Raw genomic sequence first — 18,880 nt, 5'->3', positions numbered from 1 at the left:
CACAGGCTGACACTCGGACCACTAGGCAACATACGATCCGTAGGGAGGTCGAATTTAAAGCCACATGTTTATTTATTTATTTTCATTCTATAATGGTACAAATCCATGCATGAAAGATATGTGTATAAGAGAAGGAATGAGTCTGCGCATGCCCAGAGTCTCTGACCGAACTGAGACTTTTATTTGTACAATTTCTTTATTTTGGAAGTATTTTTATATATAATATTGAAATCTTTGTTAATTTTGTTCAAAATTTTGCTTCCTGAAAAGAAAAATAATAATTTTCTCTATACTTAAAATTAAAAAAAAAATAATAATAATATGATGAAGAAAAGTGAAAGTAAAACGAATGGTGAGAGCGCGGATCGAACCTACGACCACCTGTTTGCAGGCTGACATTCGGACCACTAGGCAACACACGATCCGCTGGGAGGTCGAATTTAAAGCCACATGTTTATTTATTTATTTTCATTCTATAATGGTGCAAATCCATGCATGAAAGCCATGTGTATAAGAGAAGGAATGAGTCTGCGCATGCCCAGAGTCTCTGACCGAACTGAGACTTTTATTTGTACAATTTCTTTATTTTGGAAGTATTTTTATATATAATATTGAAATCTTTGTTAATTCTGTTCAAAATTTTACTTCCTGAAAAGAAAAATAATAATTTTCTCTATACTTAAAATTAAAAAAAATAATAATAAAATGAAGAAAAGTAAAACTAAAACGAATGCAGAGAGAGAGGATCGAACCTGCGACCACTTGTTCACAGGCTGACACTCGGACCACTAGGCAACATACGATCCGTTGGGAGGTCGAATTTAAAGCCACATGTTTATTTATTTATTTTCATTCTATAATGGTGCAAATCCATGCATGAAAGATATGTGTATAAGAGAAGGAATGAGTCTGCGCATGCCCAGAGTCTCTGACTGAACAGAGACTTTTATTTGTACAATTTCTTTATTTTGGAAGTATTTTTAAATATAATATTGAAATGTTTGTAAACTCTGGTTAAACTTTTATTCTTGAAAAGAAAAATAATAATTTTCTCTATACTTAAAATTAAAAAAAATAATAATAAAATGAAGAAAAGTTAAACTAAAACGAATGCAGAGAGAGAGGATCGAACCTGCGACCACTTGTTCACAGGCTGACACTCGGACCACTAGGATCCGTTGGGAGGTCGAATTTAAAGCCACATGTTTATTTATTTATTTTCATTCTATAATGGTGCAAATCCATGCATGAAAGCCATGTGTATAAGAGAAGGAATGAGTCTGCGCATGCCCAGAGTCTCTGACCGAACTGAGACTTTTATTTGTACAATTTCTTTATTTTTTAAGTATTTTTATATATAATATTGAAATCTTTGTTAATTTTGTTCAAAATTTTACTTCCTGAAAAGAAAAATAATAATTTTCTCTATACTTAAAATTAAAAAAAAATAATAATAATATGATGATGAAAAGTGAAAGTAAAACCAATGGTGAGAGCGCGGATCGAACCTACGACCACCTGTTCGCAGGCTGACACTCGGACCACTAGGCAACATACGATCCGCTGGGAGGTCGAATTTAAAGCCACATGTTTATTTATTTATTTTCATTCTATAATGGTGCAAATCCATGCATGAAAGCCATGTGTATAAGAGAAGGAATGAGTCTGCTCATGCCCAGAGTCTCTGACCGAACTGAGACTTTTGTTTGTACAATTTCTTTATTTTGGAAGTATTTTTAAATATAATATTGAAATGTTTGTAAACTCTGGTTAAACTTTTATTCTTGAAAAGAAAAATAATAATTTTCTCTATACTTAAAATTAAAAAAAATAATAATAATATGAAGAAAAGTAAAACTAAAACGAATGCAGAGAGAGATGATCGAACCTGCGACCACTTGTTCACAGGTTGACACTCGGACCACTAGGCAACATACGATCCGTTGGCAGGTCGAATTTAAAGCCACATGTCTATTTATTTATTTTCATTCTATAATGGTGCAAATCCATGCATGAAAGACATGTGTATAAGAGAAGGAATGAGTCTGCGCATGCCCAGAGTCTCTGACCGAACTGAGACTTTTATTTGTACAATTTCTTTATTTTGGAAGTATTTTTATATATAATATTGAAATCTTTGTTAATTCTGTTCAAAATTTTACTTCCTGAAAAGAAAAATAATAATTTTCTCTATACTTAAAATAAAAAAAATAATAATAAAATGAAGAAAAGTAAAACTAAAACGAACGCAGAGAGAGAGGATCGAACCTGCGACCACTTGTTCACAGGCTGACACTCGGACCACTAGGCAACATACGATCCGTTGGGAGGTCGAATTTAAAGCCACATGTTTATTTATTTATTTTCATTCTATAATGGTGCAAATCCATGCATGAAAGCCATGTGTATAAGAGAAGGAATGAGTCTGCGCATGCCCAGAGTCTCTGACCGAACTGAGACTTTTATTTGTACAATTTCTTTATTTTGGAAGTATTTTTATATATAATATTGAAATCTTTGTTAATTCTGTTCAAAATTTTACTTCCTGAAAAGAAAAATAATAATTTTCTCTATACTTAAAATAAAAAAAAATAATAATAAAATGAAGAAAAGTAAAACTAAAACGAACGCAGAGAGAGAGGATCGAACCTGCGACCACTTATTCACAGGTTGACACTCGGACCACTAGGCAACATACGATCCGTTGGAAGGTCGAATTTAAAACCACATGTTTATTTATTTATTTTCATTCTATAATGGTGCAAATCCGTGCATGAAAGCCATGTGTATAAGAGAAATAATGAGTCTGCGCATGCCCAGAGTCTCTGACCGAACTGAGACTGTTATTTGTACAATTTCTTTATTTTGGAAGTATTTTTAAATATAATATTGAAATGTTTGTAAACTCTGGTTAAACTTTTATTCTTGAAAAGAAAAATAATAATTTTCTCTATACTTAAAATTAAAAAAAATAATAATAAAATGAAGAAAAGTAAAACTAAAACGAATGCAGAGAGAGAGGATCGAACCTGCGACCACTTGTTCACAGGCTGACACTCGGACCACTAGGCAACATACGATCCGTTGGGAGGTCGAATTTAAAGCCACATGTTTATTTATTTATTTTCATTCTATAATGGTGCAAATCCATGCATAAAAGCCATGTGTATAAGAGAAGGAATGAGTCTGCGCATGCCCAGAGTCTCTGACCAAACTGAGACTTTTATTTGTACAATTTCTTTATTTTTTAAGTATTTTTATATATAATATTGAAATGTTTGTAAACTCTGGTTAAACTTTTATTCTTGAAAAGAAAAATAATAATTTTCTCTATACTTAAAATTAAAAAAAATAATAATAAAATGAAGAAAAGTAAAACTAAAACGAATGCAGAGAGAGAGGATCGAACCTGCGACCACTTGTTCACAGGCTGACACTCGGACCACTAGGCAACATACGATCCGTTGGGAGGTCGAATTTAAAGCCACATGTTTATTTATTTATTTTCATTCTATAATGGTGCAAATCCCTGCATGAAAGCCATGTGTATAAGAGAAGGAATGAGTCTGCGCATGCCCAGAGTCTCTGACCGAACTGAGACTTTTATTTGTACAATTTCTTTATTTTGGAAGTATTTTTATATATAATATTGAAATCTTTGTTAATTATGTTCAAAATTTTACTTCCTGAAAAGAAAAATAATAATATTCTCTATACTTAAAATAAAAAAAAATAATAATAAAATGAAGAAAAGTAAAACTAAAACGAATGCAGAGAGAGAGGATCGAACCTGCGACCACTTATTCACAGGTTGACACTCGGACCACTAGGCAACATACGATCCGTTGGAAGGTCGAATTTAAAACCACATGTTTATTTATTTATTTTCAATCTATAATGGTGCAAATCCGTGCATGAAAGCCATGTGTATAAGAGAAGGAATGAGTCTGCGCATGCCCAGAGTCTCTGACCGAACTGAGACTGTTGTTTGTACAATTTCTTTATTTTGGAAGTATTTTTAAATATAATATTGAAATGTTTGTAAACTCTGGTTAAACTTTTATTCTTGAAAAGAAAAATAATAATTTTCTCTATACTTAAAATTAAAAATAATAATAATAAAATGAAGAAAAGTAAAACTAAAACGAATGCAGAGAGAGAGGATCGAACCTGCGACCACTTGTTCACAGGCTGACACTCGGACCACTAGGCAACATACGATCCGTTGGGAGGTCGAATTTAAAGCCACATGTTTATTTATTTATTTTCATTCTATAATGGTGCAAATCCATGCATGAAAGCCATGTGTATAAGAGAAGGAATGAGTCTGCGCATGCCCAGAGTCTCTGACCGAACTGAGACTTTTATTTGTACAATTTCTTTATTTTGGAAGTATTTTTATATATAATATTGAAATCTTTGTTAATTCTGTTCAAAATTTTACTTCCTGAAAAGAAAAATAATAATTTTCTCTATACTTAAAATAAAAAAAAATAATAATAAAATGAAGAAAAGTAAAACTAAAACGAACGCAGAGAGAGAGGATCGAACCTGCGACCACTTATTCACAGGTTGACACTCGGACCACTAGGCAACATACGATCCGTTGGAAGGTCGAATTTAAAACCACATGTTTATTTATTTATTTTCATTCTATAATGGTGCAAATCCGTGCATGAAAGCCATGTGTATAAGAGAAATAATGAGTCTGCGCATGCCCAGAGTCTCTGACCGAACTGAGACTGTTATTTGTACAATTTCTTTATTTTGGAAGTATTTTTAAATATAATATTGAAATGTTTGTAAACTCTGGTTAAACTTTTATTCTTGAAAAGAAAAATAATAATTTTCTCTATACTTAAAATTAAAAAAAATAATAATAAAATGAAGAAAAGTAAAACTAAAACGAATGCAGAGAGAGAGGATCGAACCTGCGACCACTTGTTCACAGGCTGACACTCGGACCACTAGGCAACATACGATCCGTTGGGAGGTCGAATTTAAAGCCACATGTTTATTTATTTATTTTCATTCTATAATGGTGCAAATCCATGCATAAAAGCCATGTGTATAAGAGAAGGAATGAGTCTGCGCATGCCCAGAGTCTCTGACCAAACTGAGACTTTTATTTGTACAATTTCTTTATTTTTTAAGTATTTTTATATATAATATTGAAATGTTTGTAAACTCTGGTTAAACTTTTATTCTTGAAAAGAAAAATAATAATTTTCTCTATACTTAAAATTAAAAAAAATAATAATAAAATGAAGAAAAGTAAAACTAAAACGAATGCAGAGAGAGAGGATCGAACCTGCGACCACTTGTTCACAGGCTGACACTCGGACCACTAGGCAACATACGATCCGTTGGGAGGTCGAATTTAAAGCCACATGTTTATTTATTTATTTTCATTCTATAATGGTGCAAATCCCTGCATGAAAGCCATGTGTATAAGAGAAGGAATGAGTCTGCGCATGCCCAGAGTCTCTGACCGAACTGAGACTTTTATTTGTACAATTTCTTTATTTTGGAAGTATTTTTATATATAATATTGAAATCTTTGTTAATTATGTTCAAAATTTTACTTCCTGAAAAGAAAAATAATAATATTCTCTATACTTAAAATAAAAAAAAATAATAATAAAATGAAGAAAAGTAAAACTAAAACGAATGCAGAGAGAGAGGATCGAACCTGCGACCACTTATTCACAGGTTGACACTCGGACCACTAGGCAACATACGATCCGTTGGAAGGTCGAATTTAAAACCACATGTTTATTTATTTATTTTCAATCTATAATGGTGCAAATCCGTGCATGAAAGCCATGTGTATAAGAGAAGGAATGAGTCTGCGCATGCCCAGAGTCTCTGACCGAACTGAGACTGTTGTTTGTACAATTTCTTTATTTTGGAAGTATTTTTAAATATAATATTGAAATGTTTGTAAACTCTGGTTAAACTTTTATTCTTGAAAAGAAAAATAATAATTTTCTCTATACTTAAAATTAAAAATAATAATAATAAAATGAAGAAAAGTAAAACTAAAACGAATGCAGAGAGAGAGGATCGAACCTGCGACCACTTGTTCACAGGCTGACACTCGGACCACTAGGCAACATACGATCCGTTGGGAGGTGGAATTTAAAGCCACATGTTAATTTATTTTTTTTCTTTCTATAATGGTGCAAATCCGTGCATGAAAGCCATGTGTATAAGAGAAGGAATGAGTCTGCGCATGCCCAGAGTCTCTGACCGAACTGAGACTGTTATTTGTACAATTTCTTTATTTTGGAAGTATTTTTAAATATAATATTGAAATGTTTGTAAACTCTGGTTAAACTTTTATTCTTGAAAAGAAAAATAATAATTTTCTCTATACTTAAAATTAAAAAAAATAATAATAAAATGAAGAAAAGTAAAACTAAAACGAATGCAGAGAGAGAGGATCGAACCTGCGACAACTTGTTCACAGGCTGACACTCGGACCACTAGGCAACGTACGATCCGTTGGGAGGTCGAATTTAAAGCCACATGTTTATTTATTTATTTTCATTCTATAATGGTGCAAATCCATGCATGAAAGCCATGTGTATAAGAGAAGGAATTAGTCTGCGCATGCCCAGAGTCTCTGACCGAACTGAGACTTTTATTTGTACAATTTCTTTATTTTGGAAGTATTTTTAAATATAATTTTGAAATGTTTGTAAACTCTGGTTAAACTTTTATTCTTGAAAAGAAAAATAATAATTTTCTCTATACTTAAAATTAAAAAAATTATAATAAAATGAAGAAAAGTAAAACTAAAACGAATGCAGAGAGATAGGATCGAACCTGCGACCACCTGTTCACAGTCTGACACTCGGACCACTAGGCAACATACGATCCGTTGGGAGGTCTAATTTAAAGCCACATGTTTATTTATTTATTTTCATTCTATAATGGTGCAAATCCATGCATGAAAGCCATGTGTATAAGAGAAGGAATGAGTCTGCGCATGCCCAGAGTCTCTGACCGAACTGAGACTTTTATTTGTACAATTTCTTTATTTTGGAAGTATTTTTATATATAATATTGAAATCTTTCTTAATTCTGTTCAAAATTTTACTTCCTGAAAAGAAAAATAATAATTTTCTCTATACTTAAAATTAAAAAAAAATAATAATAAAATGAAGAAAAGTAAAACTAAAAGGAATGCAGAGAGAGAGGATCGAACCTGCGACCACTTGTTCACAGGTTGACACTCGGACCACTAGGCAACACACGATCCGTTGGGAGGTCGAATTTAAAGCCACATGTTTATTTATTTATTTTCATTCTATAATGGTGCAAATCCGTGCATGAAAGCCATGTGTATAAGAGAAGGAATGAGTCTGCGCATGCCCAGAGTCTCGGACCGAACTGAGACTGTTATTTGTACAATTTCTTTATTTTGGAAGTATATTTAAATATAATATTGAAATGTTTGTAAACTCTGGTTAAACTTTTATTCTTGAAAAGAAAAATAATAATTTTCTCTATACTTAAAATTAAAAACAAAAATAATAAAATGAAGAAAAGTAAAACTAAAACGAATGCAGAGAGAGAGGATCGAACCTGCGACCACTTGTTCACAGGCTGACACTCGGACCACTAGGCAAAATACGATGCGTTGGGAGGTCGAATTTAAAGCCACATGTTTATTTATTTATTTTCATTCTATAATGGTGCAAATCCATGCATGAAAGCCATGTGTATAAGAGAAGGAATGAGTCTGCGCATGCCCAGAGTCTCTGACCGAACTGAGACTTTTATTTGTACAATTTCTTTATTTTGGAAGTATTTTTAAATATAATATTGAAATGTTTGTAAACTCTGGTTAAACTTTTATTCTTGAAAAGAAAAATAATAATTTTCTCTATACTTAAAATTAAAAACAAAAATAATAAAATGAAGAAAAGTAAAACTAAAACGAACGCAGAGAGAGAGGATCGAACCTGCGACCACTTGTTCACAGGCTGACACTCGGACCACTAGGCAACATACGATCCGTTGGGAGGTCGAATTTAAAGCCACATGTTTATTTATTTATTTTCATTCTATAATGGTGCAAATCCATGCATAAAAGCCATGTGTATAAGAGAAGGAATGAGTCTGCGCATGCCCAGAGTCTCTGACCGAACTGAGACTTTTATTTGTACAATTTCTTTATTTTGGAAGTATTTTTATATATAATATTGAAATCTTTGTTAATTATGTTCAAAATTTTACTTCCTGAAAAGAAAAATAATAATTTTCTCTATACTTAAAATAAAAAAAAATAATAATAAAATGAAGAAAAGTAAAACTAAAACGAATGCAGAGAGAGAGGATCGAACCTGCGACCACTTATTCACAGGTTGACACTCGGACCACTAGGCAACATACGATCCGTTGGAAGGTCGAATTTAAAACCACATGTTTATTTATTTATTTTCATTCTATAATGGTGCAAATCCGTGCATGAAAGCCATGTGTATAAGAGAAGGAATGAGTCTGCGCATGCCCAGAGTCTCTGACCGAACTGAGACTGTTGTTTGTACAATTTCTTTATTTTGGAAGTATTTTTAAATATAATATTGAAATGTTTGTAAACTCTCTTTAAACTTTTATTCTTGAAAAGAAAAATAATAATTTTCTCTATACTTAAAATTAAAAAAATTATAATAAAATGAAGAAAAGTAAAACTAAAACGAATGCAGAGAGAGAGGATCGAACCTGCGACCACCTGTTCACAGTCTGACACTCGGACCACTAGGCAACATACGATCCGTTGGGAGGTCTAATTTAAAGCCACATGTTTATTTATTTATTTTCATTCTATAATGGTGCAAATCCATGCATGAAAGCCATGTGTATAAGAGAAGGAATGAGTCTGCGCATGCCCAGAGTCTCTGACCGAACTGAGACTTTTATTTGTACAATTTCTTTATTTTGGAAGTATTTTTATATATAATATTGAAATCTTTCTTAATTCTGTTCAAAATTTTACTTCCTGAAAAGAAAAATAATAATTTTCTCTATACTTAAAATTAAAAAAAAATAATAATAAAATGAAGAAAAGTAAAACTAAAAGGAATGCAGAGAGAGAGGATCGAACCTGCGACCACTTGTTCACAGGTTGACACTCGGACCACTAGGCAACATACGATCTGTTGGGAGGTCGAATTTAAAGCCACATGTTTATTTATTTATTTTCATTCTATAATGGTGCAAATCCGTGCATGAAAGCCATGTGTATAAGAGAAGGAATGAGTCTGCGCATGCCCAGAGTCTCGGACCGAACTGAGACTTTTATTTGTACAATTTCTTTTTTTTGGAAGTATTTTTATATATAATATTGAAATCTTTTTTAATTCTGTTCAAAATTTTACTTCCTGAAAAGAAAAATAATAATTTTCTCTATACTTAAAATTAAAAAAAAATAATAATAATATGATGATGAAAAGTGAAAGTAAAACGAATGGTGACAGCGCGGGTCGAACCTACGACCACTTGTTCGCAGGCTGACACTCGGACCACTAGGCAACATACGATCCGATGGGATGACGAATTTAAAGCCACATGTTTATTTATTTATTTTCATTCTATAATGGTGCAAATCCATGCATGAAAGCCATGTGTATAAGAGAAGGAATGAGTCTGCGCATGCCCAGAGTCTCGGACCGAACTGAGACTGTTATTTGTACAATTTCTTTATTTTGGAAGTATATTTAAATATAATATTGAAATGTTTGTAAACTCTGGTTAAACTTTTATTCTTGAAAAGAAAAATAATAATTTTCTCTATACTTAAAATTAAAAACAAAAATAATAAAATGAAGAAAAGTAAAACTAAAACGAATGCAGAGAGAGAGGATCGAACTTGCGACCACTTGTTCACAGGCTGACACTCGGACCACTAGGCAACATACGATGCGTTGGGAGGTCGAATTTAAAGCCACATGTTTATTTATTTATTTTCATTCTATAATGGTGCAAATCCATGCATGAAAGCCATGTGTATAAGAGAAGGAATGAGTCTGCGCATGCCCAGAGTCTCTGACCGAACTGAGACTTTTATTTGTACAATTTCTTTATTTTGGAAGTATTTTTAAATATAATATTGAAATGTTTGTAAACTCTGGTTAAACTTTTATTCTTGAAAAGAAAAATAATAATTTTCTCTATACTTAAAATTAAAAACAAAAATAATAAAATGAAGAAAAGTAAAACTAAAACGAACGCAGAGAGAGAGGATCGAACCTGCGACCACTTGTTCACAGGCTGACACTCGGACCACTAGGCAACATACGATCCGTTGGGAGGTCGAATTTAAAGCCACATGTTTATTTATTTATTTTCATTCTATAATGGTGCAAATCCATGCATAAAAGCCATGTGTATAAGAGAAGGAATGAGTCTGCGCATGCCCAGAGTCTCTGACCGAACTGAGACTTTTATTTGTACAATTTCTTTATTTTTTAAGTATTTTTATATATAATATTGAAATGTTTGTAAACTCTGGTTAAACTTTTATTCTTGAAAAGAAAAATAATAATTTTCTCTATACATAAAATTAAAAAAAAAAATAATAATATGAAGAAAAGTAAAACTAAAACGAACGCAGAGAGAGAGGATCGAACCTGCGACCACTTGTTCACAGGTTGACACTCGGACCACTAGGCAACATACGATCCGTTGGGAGGTCGAATTTAAAGCCACATGTTTATTTATTTATTTTCATTCTATAATGGTGCAAATCCATGCATGAAAGCCATGTGTATAAGAGAAGGAATGAGTCTGCACATGCCCAGAGTCTCTGACCGAACTGAGACTTTTATTTGTACAATTTCTTTATTTTGGAAGTATTTTTATATATAATATTGAAATCTTTGTTAATTATGTTCAAAATTTTACTTCCTGAAAAGAAAAATAATAATTTTCTCTATACTTAAAATTAAAAAAAAATAATAATAAAATGAAGAAAAGTAAAACTAAAAGGAATGCAGAGAGAGAGGATCGAACCTGCGACCACTTGTTCACAGGTTGACACTCGGACCACTAGGCAACATACGATCCGTTGGGAGGTCGAATTTAAAGCCACATGTTTATTTATTTATTTTCATTCTATAATGGTGCAAATCCGTGCATGAAAGCCATGTGTATAAGAGAAGGAATGAGTCTGCGCATGCCCAGAGTCTCGGACCGAACTGAGACTGTTATTTGTACAATTTCTTTATTTTGGAAGTATATTTAAATATAATATTGAAATGTTTGTAAACTCTGGTTAAACTTTTATTCTTGAAAAGAAAAATAATAATTTTCTCTATACTTAAAATTAAAAAAAATAATAATAAAATGAAGAAAAGTAAAACTAAAACGAATGCAGAGAGAGAGGATCGAACCTGCGACCACTTGTTCACAGGCTGACACTCGGACCACTAGGCAACATACGATCCGTTGGGAGGTCGAATTTAAAGCCACATGTTTATTTATTTATTTTCATTCTATAATGGTGCAAATCCATGCATAAAAGCCATGTGTATAAGAGAAGGAATGAGTCTGCGCATGCCCAGAGTCTCTGACCAAACTGAGACTTTTATTTGTACAATTTCTTTATTTTTTAAGTATTTTTATATATAATATTGAAATGTTTGTAAACTCTGGTTAAACTTTTATTCTTGAAAAGAAAAATAATAATTTTCTCTATACTTAAAATTAAAAAAAATAATAATAAAATGAAGAAAAGTAAAACTAAAACGAATGCAGAGAGAGAGGATCGAACCTGCGACCACTTGTTCACAGGCTGACACTCGGACCACTAGGCAACATACGATCCGTTGGGAGGTCGAATTTAAAGCCACATGTTTATTTATTTATTTTCATTCTATAATGGTGCAAATCCCTGCATGAAAGCCATGTGTATAAGAGAAGGAATGAGTCTGCGCATGCCCAGAGTCTCTGACCGAACTGAGACTTTTATTTGTACAATTTCTTTATTTTGGAAGTATTTTTATATATAATATTGAAATCTTTGTTAATTATGTTCAAAATTTTACTTCCTGAAAAGAAAAATAATAATATTCTCTATACTTAAAATAAAAAAAAATAATAATAAAATGAAGAAAAGTAAAACTAAAACGAATGCAGAGAGAGAGGATCGAACCTGCGACCACTTATTCACAGGTTGACACTCGGACCACTAGGCAACATACGATCCGTTGGAAGGTCGAATTTAAAACCACATGTTTATTTATTTATTTTCATTCTATAATGGTGCAAATCCGTGCATGAAAGCCATGTGTATAAGAGAAGGAATGAGTCTGCGCATGCCCAGAGTCTCTGACCGAACTGAGACTGTTGTTTGTACAATTTCTTTATTTTGGAAGTATTTTTAAATATAATATTGAAATGTTTGTAAACTCTGGTTAAACTTTTATTCTTGAAAAGAAAAATAATAATTTTCTCTATACTTAAAATTAAAAATAATAATAATAAAATGAAGAAAAGTAAAACTAAAACGAATGCAGAGAGAGAGGATCGAACCTGCGACCACTTGTTCACAGGCTGACACTCGGACCACTAGGCAACATACGATCCGTTGGGAGGTGGAATTTAAAGCCACATGTTAATTTATTTTTTTTCTTTCTATAATGGTGCAAATCCGTGCATGAAAGCCATGTGTATAAGAGAAGGAATGAGTCTGCGCATGCCCAGAGTCTCTGACCGAACTGAGACTGTTATTTGTACAATTTCTTTATTTTGGAAGTATTTTTAAATATAATATTGAAATGTTTGTAAACTCTGGTTAAACTTTTATTCTTGAAAAGAAAAATAATAATTTTCTCTATACTTAAAATTAAAAAAAATAATAATAAAATGAAGAAAAGTAAAACTAAAACGAATGCAGAGAGAGAGGATCGAACCTGCGACAACTTGTTCACAGGCTGACACTCGGACCACTAGGCAACGTACGATCCGTTGGGAGGTCGAATTTAAAGCCACATGTTTATTTATTTATTTTCATTCTATAATGGTGCAAATCCATGCATGAAAGCCATGTGTATAAGAGAAGGAATTAGTCTGCGCATGCCCAGAGTCTCTGACCGAACTGAGACTTTTATTTGTACAATTTCTTTATTTTGGAAGTATTTTTAAATATAATTTTGAAATGTTTGTAAACTCTGGTTAAACTTTTATTCTTGAAAAGAAAAATAATAATTTTCTCTATACTTAAAATTAAAAAAATTATAATAAAATGAAGAAAAGTAAAACTAAAACGAATGCAGAGAGAGAGGATCGAACCTGCGACCACCTGTTCACAGTCTGACACTCGGACCACTAGGCAACATACGATCCGTTGGGAGGTCTAATTTAAAGCCACATGTTTATTTATTTATTTTCATTCTATAATGGTGCAAATCCATGCATGAAAGCCATGTGTATAAGAGAAGGAATGAGTCTGCGCATGCCCAGAGTCTCTGACCGAACTGAGACTTTTATTTGTACAATTTCTTTATTTTGGAAGTATTTTTATATATAATATTGAAATCTTTCTTAATTCTGTTCAAAATTTTACTTCCTGAAAAGAAAAATAATAATTTTCTCTATACTTAAAATTAAAAAAAAATAATAATAAAATGAAGAAAAGTAAAACTAAAAGGAATGCAGAGAGAGAGGATCGAACCTGCGACCACTTGTTCACAGGTTGACACTCGGACCACTAGGCAACACACGATCCGTTGGGAGGTCGAATTTAAAGCCACATGTTTATTTATTTATTTTCATTCTATAATGGTGCAAATCCGTGCATGAAAGCCATGTGTATAAGAGAAGGAATGAGTCTGCGCATGCCCAGAGTCTCGGACCGAACTGAGACTGTTATTTGTACAATTTCTTTATTTTGGAAGTATATTTAAATATAATATTGAAATGTTTGTAAACTCTGGTTAAACTTTTATTCTTGAAAAGAAAAATAATAATTTTCTCTATACTTAAAATTAAAAACAAAAATAATAAAATGAAGAAAAGTAAAACTAAAACGAATGCAGAGAGAGAGGATCGAACCTGCGACCACTTGTTCACAGGCTGACACTCGGACCACTAGGCAAAATACGATGCGTTGGGAGGTCGAATTTAAAGCCACATGTTTATTTATTTATTTTCATTCTATAATGGTGCAAATCCATGCATGAAAGCCATGTGTATAAGAGAAGGAATGAGTCTGCGCATGCCCAGAGTCTCTGACCGAACTGAGACTTTTATTTGTACAATTTCTTTATTTTGGAAGTATTTTTAAATATAATATTGAAATGTTTGTAAACTCTGGTTAAACTTTTATTCTTGAAAAGAAAAATAATAATTTTCTCTATACTTAAAATTAAAAACAAAAATAATAAAATGAAGAAAAGTAAAACTAAAACGAACGCAGAGAGAGAGGATCGAACCTGCGACCACTTGTTCACAGGCTGACACTCGGACCACTAGGCAACATACGATCCGTTGGGAGGTCGAATTTAAAGCCACATGTTTATTTATTTATTTTCATTCTATAATGGTGCAAATCCATGCATAAAAGCCATGTGTATAAGAGAAGGAATGAGTCTGCGCATGCCCAGAGTCTCTGACCGAACTGAGACTTTTATTTGTACAATTTCTTTATTTTTTAAGTATTTTTATATATAATATTGAAATGTTTGTAAACTCTGGTTAAACTTTTATTCTTGAAAAGAAAAATAATAATTTTCTCTATACATAAAATTAAAAAAAAAAATAATAATATGAAGAAAAGTAAAACTAAAACGAACGCAGAGAGAGAGGATCGAACCTGCGACCACTTGTTCACAGGTTGACACTCGGACCACTAGGCAACATACGATCCGTTGGGAGGTCGAATTTAAAGCCACATGTTTATTTATTTATTTTCATTCTATAATGGTGCAAATCCATGCATGAAAGCCATGTGTATAAGAGAAGGAATGAGTCTGCACATGCCCAGAGTCTCTGACCGAACTGAGACTTTTATTTGTACAATTTCTTTATTTTGGAAGTATTTTTATATATAATATTGAAATCTTTGTTAATTATGTTCAAAATTTTACTTCCTGAAAAGAAAAATAATAATTTTCTCTATACTTAAAATAAAAAAAAATAATAATAAAATGAAGAAAAGTAAAACTAAAACGAATGCAGAGAGAGAGGATCGAACCAGCGACCACTTATTCACAGGTTGACACTCGGACCACTAGGCAACATACGATCCGTTGGAAGGTCGAATTTAAAACCACATGTTTATTTATTTATTTTCATTCTATAATGGTGCAAATCCGTGCATGAAAGCCATGTGTATAAGAGAAGGAATGAGTCTGCGCATGCCCAGAGTCTCTGACCGAACTGAGACTGTTGTTTGTACAATTTCTTTATTTTGGAAGTATTTTTAAATATAATATTGAAATGTTTGTAAACTCTCTTTAAACTTTTATTCTTGAAAAGAAAAATAATAATTTTCTCTATACTTAAAATTAAAAAAATTATAATAAAATGAAGAAAAGTAAAACTAAAACGAATGCAGAGAGAGAGGATCGAACCTGCGACCACCTGTTCACAGTCTGACACTCGGACCACTAGGCAACATACGATCCGTTGGGAGGTCTAATTTAAAGCCACATGTTTATTTATTTATTTTCATTCTATAATGGTGCAAATCCATGCATGAAAGCCATGTGTATAAGAGAAGGAATGAGTCTGCGCATGCCCAGAGTCTCTGACCGAACTGAGACTTTTATTTGTACAATTTCTTTATTTTGGAAGTATTTTTATATATAATATTGAAATCTTTCTTAATTCTGTTCAAAATTTTACTTCCTGAAAAGAAAAATAATAATTTTCTCTATACTTAAAATTAAAAAAAAATAATAATAAAATGAAGAAAAGTAAAACTAAAAGGAATGCAGAGAGAGAGGATCGAACCTGCGACCACTTGTTCACAGGTTGACACTCGGACCACTAGGCAACATACGATCCGTTGGGAGGTCGAATTTAAAGCCACATGTTTATTTATTTATTTTCATTCTATAATGGTGCAAATCCGTGCATGAAAGCCATGTGTATAAGAGAAGGAATGAGTCTGCGCATGCCCAGAGTCTCGGACCGAACTGAGACTTTTATTTGTACAATTTCTTTTTTTTGGAAGTATTTTTATATATAATATTGAAATCTTTTTTAATTCTGTTCAAAATTTTACTTCCTGAAAAGAAAAATAATAATTTTCTCTATACTTAAAATTAAAAAAAAAATAATAATATGATGATGAAAAGTGAAAGTAAAACGAATGGTGACAGCGCGGGTCGAACCTACGACCACTTGTTCGCAGGCTGACACTCGGACCACTAGGCAACATACGATCCGCTGGGATGACGAATTTAAAGCCACATGTTTATTTATTTATTTTCATTCTATAATGGTGCAAATCCATGCATGAAAGCCATGTGTATAAGAGAAGGAATGAGTCTGCGCATGCCCAGAGTCTCGGACCGAACTGAGACTGTTATTTGTACAATTTCTTTATTTTGGAAGTATATTTAAATATAATATTGAAATGTTTGTAAACTCTGGTTAAACTTTTATTCTTGAAAAGAAAAATAATAATTTTCTCTATACTTAAAATTAAAAACAAAAATAATAAAATGAAGAAAAGTAAAACTAAAACGAATGCAGAGAGAGAGGATCGAACTTGCGACCACTTGTTCACAGGCTGACACTCGGACCACTAGGCAACATACGATGCGTTGGGAGGTCGAATTTAAAGCCACATGTTTATTTATTTATTTTCATTCTATAATGGTGCAAATCCATGCATGAAAGCCATGTGTATAAGAGAAGGAATGAGTCTGCGCATGCCCAGAGTCTCTGACCGAACTGAGACTTTTATTTGTACAATTTCTTTATTTTGGAAGTATTTTTAAATATAATATTGAAATGTTTGTAAACTCTGGTTAAACTTTTATTCTTGAAAAGAAAAATAATAATTTTCTCTATACTTAAAATTAAAAACAAAAATAATAAAATGAAGAAAAGTAAAACTAAAACGAACGCAGAGAGAGAGGATCGAACCTGCGACCACTTGTTCACAGGCTGACACTCGGACCACTAGGCAACATACGATCCGTTGGGAGGTCGAATTTAAAGCCACATGTTTATTTATTTATTTTCATTCTATAATGGTGCAAATCCATGCATAAAAGCCATGTGTATAAGAGAAGGAATGAGTCTGCGCATGCCCAGAGTCTCTGACCGAACTGAGACTTTTATTTGTACAATTTCTTTATTTTTTAAGTATTTTTATATATAATATTGAAATGTTTGTAAACTCTGGTTAAACTTTTATTCTTGAAAAGAAAAATAATAATTTTCTCTATACATAAAATTAAAAAAAAAAATAATAATATGAAGAAAAGTAAAACTAAAACGAACGCAGAGAGAGAGGATCGAACCTGCGACCACTTGTTCACAGGTTGACACTCGGACCACTAGGCAACATACGATCCGTTGGGAGGTCGAATTTAAAGCCACATGTTTATTTATTTATTTTCATTCTATAATGGTGCAAATCCATGCATGAAAGCCATGTGTATAAGAGAAGGAATGAGTCTGCACATGCCCAGAGTCTCTGACCGAACTGAGACTTTTATTTGTACAATTTCTTTATTTTGGAAGTATTTTTATATATAATATTGAAATCTTTGTTAATTATGTTCAAAATTTTACTTCCTGAAAAGAAAAATAATAATTTTCTCTATACTTAAAATTAAAAAAAAATAATAATAAAATGAAGAAAAGTAAAACTAAAAGGAATGCAGAGAGAGAGGATCGAACCTGCGACCACTTGTTCACAGGTTGACACTCGGACCACTAGGCAACATACGATCCGTTGGGAGGTCGAATTTAAAGCCACATGTTTATTTATTTATTTTCATTCTATAATGGTGCAAATCCGTGCATGAAAGCCATGTGTATAAGAGAAGGAATGAGTCTGCGCATGCCCAGAGTCTCGGACCGAACTGAGACTGTTATTTGTACAATTTCTTTATTTTGGAAGTATATTTAAATATAATATTGAAATGTTTGTAAACTCTGGTTAAACTTTTATTCTTGAAAAGAAAAATAATAATTTTCTCTATACTTAAAATTAAAAACAAAAATAATAAAATGAAGAAAAGTAAAACTAAAACGAATGCAGAGAGAGAGGATCGAACCTGCGACCACTTGTTCACAGGCTGACACTCGGACCACTAGGCAACATACGATGCGTTGGGAGGTCGAATTTAAAGCCACATGTTTATTTATTTATTTTCATTCTATAATGGTGCAAATCCATGCATGAAAGCCATGTGTATAAGAGAAGGAATGAGTCTGCGCATGCCCAGAGTCTCTGACCGAACTGAGACTTTTATTTGTACAATTTCTTTATTTTGGAAGTATTTTTAAATATAATATTGAAATGTTTGTAAACTCTGGTTAAACTTTTATTCTTGAAAAGAAAAATAATAATTTTCTCTATACTTAAAATTAAAAACAAAAATAATAAAATGAAGAAAAGTAAAACTAAAACGAACGCAGAGAGAGAGGATCGAACCTGCGACCACTTGTTCACAGGCTGACACACGGACCACTAGGCAACATACGATCCGTTGGGAGGTCGAATTTAAAGCCACATGTTTATTTATTTATTTTCATTCTATAATGGTGCAAATCCATGCATAAAAGCCATGTGTATAAGAGAAGGAATGAGTCTGCGCATGCCCAGAGTCTCTGAACGAACTGAGACTTTTATTTGTACAATTTCTTTATTTTTTAAGTATTTTTATATATAATATTGAAATGT

Source organism: Argiope bruennichi, chromosome 5 (assembly GCF_947563725.1).
Source record: "Argiope bruennichi chromosome 5, qqArgBrue1.1, whole genome shotgun sequence".
Taxonomy (NCBI): domain Eukaryota; kingdom Metazoa; phylum Arthropoda; class Arachnida; order Araneae; family Araneidae; genus Argiope; species Argiope bruennichi.
Note: the sequence above shows the minus strand (reverse complement) of the source record.